This window comes from Sinocyclocheilus grahami, unplaced genomic scaffold, assembly GCF_001515645.1.
Source record: "Sinocyclocheilus grahami isolate Dianchi unplaced genomic scaffold, SAMN03320097.WGS_v1.1 scaffold12.1, whole genome shotgun sequence".
Lineage (NCBI taxonomy): Eukaryota > Metazoa > Chordata > Actinopteri > Cypriniformes > Cyprinidae > Sinocyclocheilus > Sinocyclocheilus grahami.
This window is the reverse complement of record NW_015505191.1, coordinates 1,207,246-1,210,107: the sequence shown is the minus strand read 5'-3', so window position 1 is coordinate 1,210,107 and position 2,862 is coordinate 1,207,246. Positions and strand designations below refer to the sequence as shown.

General features: G+C 39.8%; 1 protein-coding gene across 1 annotated transcript in view; it reads right to left on the bottom strand.

Moving 5' to 3' along the window:
• LOC107597964 (disabled homolog 2-interacting protein-like) overlaps window positions 1-2,862 on the bottom strand; it is a 159,481-nt gene that overhangs the window by 126,168 nt on the left and 30,451 nt on the right. The window lies entirely within an intron of this gene.

Sequence of the window (2,862 nt, the reverse complement as noted above, 5' to 3'; positions counted from 1 at the left end):
TATCTATCTGTCTATCTATCTATCTATCTATACACACATACACATAATGTATATACAAACCCAATTCCAAAAACGTTGGGACACTGTACAAATTGTGAGTAAAAAAGGAATGGAATAATTTACAAATCTCATAAACTTATATTTTATTCACAATAGAATATAGATAACATATCAAATGTTGAAAGTGAGACATTTTGAAATGTCATGCCAAATATTGGCTCATTTTGGATTTCATGAGAGCTACACATTCCAAAAAAGTTGGGACAGGTAGCAATAAGAGGCCGGAAAAGTTAAATGTACATATAAGGAACAGCTGGAGGACCAATTTGCAACTTATTAGGTCAATTGGCAACATGATTGGGTATAAAAAGAGCCTCTCAGAGTGGCAGTGTCTCTCAGAAGTCAAGATGGGCAGAGGATCACCAATTCCCCCAATGCTGCGGCGAAAAATAGTGGAGCAATATCAGAAAGGAGTTTCTCAGAGAAAAATTGCGAAGAGTTTGAAGTTATCATCATCTACAGTGCATAATATCATCCAAAGATTCAGAGAATCTGGAACAATCTCTGTGCGTAAGGGTCAAGGCCGGAAAACCATACTGGATGCCCGTGATCTTCGGGCCCTTAGACGGCACTGCATCACATACAGGAATGCTACTGTAATGGAAATCACATCATGGGCTCAGGAATACTTCCAGAAAACATTGTTGGTGAACACAATCCACCGTGCCATTCGCCGTTGCCGGCTAAAACTCTATAGGTCAAAAAAGAAGCCATATCTAACAGAAGCGCAGAAGCGCAGGCGTTTTCTCTGGGCCAAGGCTCATTTAAAATGGACTGTGGCAAAGTGGAAAACTGTTCTACGAATCAAAGGAAAACTGTTCTGTGGTCAGACGAATCAAAATTTGAAGTTCTTTTTGGAAAACTGGGACGCCATGTCATTCGGACTAAAGAGGACAAGGACAACCCAAGTTGTTATCAGCGCTCAGTTCAGAAGCCTGCATCTCTGATGGTATGGGGTTGCATGAGTGCGTGTGGCATGGGCAGCTTACACATCTGGAAAGGCACCACCAATGCTGAAAGGTATATCCAAGTTCTAGAACAACATATGCTCCCATCCAGACGTCGTCTCTTTCAGGGAAGACCTTGCATTTTCCAACATGACAATGCCAGACCACATACTGCATCAATTACAACATCATGGCTGCGTAGAAGAAGGATCCGGGTACTGAAATGGCCAGCCTGCAGTCCAGATCTTTCACCCATAGAAAACATTTGGCGCATCATAAAGAGGAAGATGCGACAAAGAAGACCTAAGACAGTTGAGCAACTAGAAGCCTGTATTAGACAAGAATGGGACAACATTACTATTCCTAATCTTGAGCAACTTGTCTCCTCAGTCCCCAGACGTTTGCAGACTGTTATAAAAAGAAGAGGGGATGCCACACATCCCCTCTTGGTAAACATGGCCTTGTCCCAACTTTTTTGAGATGTTTTGATGCCATGAAATTTAAAATCAAATTATTTTCCCCTTAAAATTATACATTTTCTCAGTTTAAACATTTGATATGTCATCTATGTTGTATTCTGAATAAAATATTGAAATTTGAAACTTCCACATCCTTTGCTTTTTTTTTTTTTTAAAACGCTCAGTTCAGAAGCCTGCATCTCTGATGGTATGGGGTTGCATGAGTGCGTGTGGCATGGGCAGCTTACACATCTGGAAAGGCACCACCAATGCTGAAAGGTATATCCAAGTTCTAGAACAACATATGCTCCCATCCAGATGTCGTCTCTTTCAGGGAAGACCTTGCATTTTCCAACATGACAATGCCAGACCACATATTGCATCAATTACAACATCATGGCTGCATAGAAGAAGGATCCGGGTACTGAAATGGCCAGCCTGCAGTCCAGATCTTTCACCCATAGAAAACATTTGGCGCATCATAAAGAGGAAGATGCGACAAAGAAGACCTAAGACAGTTGAGCAACTAGAAGCCTGTATTAGACAAGAATGGGACAACATTACTATTCCTAATCTTGAGCAACTTGTCTCCTCAGTCCCCAGACGTTTGCAGACTGTTATAAAAAGAAGAGGGGATGCCACACATCCCCTCTTGGTAAACATGGCCTTGTCCCAACTTTTTTGAGATGTTTTGATGCCATGAAATTTAAAATCAAATTATTTTCCCCTTAAAATTATACATTTTCTCAGTTTAAACCATTTGATATGTCATCTATGTTGCATTCTGAATAAAATATTGAAATTTGAAACTTCCACATCATTGCATTCTGTTTTTATTCACAATTTGTACAGTGTCCCAACTTTTTTTGGAATCGGGGTTGTAATTTACCTTTGTTTAGCTTGAATGTACCAATTCAGCTAAGTTGATTTGAATTTAATCAGAGATTTAATTAAATCAATTTGTTTATTCATTCTTCCTTTTGGTTTCCTACAGCTATTAGGATCTTTTCATTTTACTTTTACCTTATTTTAGTTTATTTGACCATCACCATCTTCCCTCTTTTATAGCAGTTCTAGCAACTATTGTCTCCTTAATGAGCCGTACAGGATATTGGTAGCCCTAATTCCGGTCTCTTCTATACCCCTACTTACTCCTCAGCACCAGGCCTATTATATAAGGTACAGTTACCATTCATTATGCTACAGGCCCCTGAGAAGACTAGAAACACTTACTAGAGTCTCTGTTCATGTACCTTGAGGTGTTTGATGTGTTCCTGCTAGCTTAGCTAACAGACCCCCTAGATTTTATGACCCTGCTGCAGCATTCCTTTTAACAAGTGACAACTGCTTAGTCGTATATCCTAGCTTAAACTAAATAAGGAAAGCCCTTCCTTCTC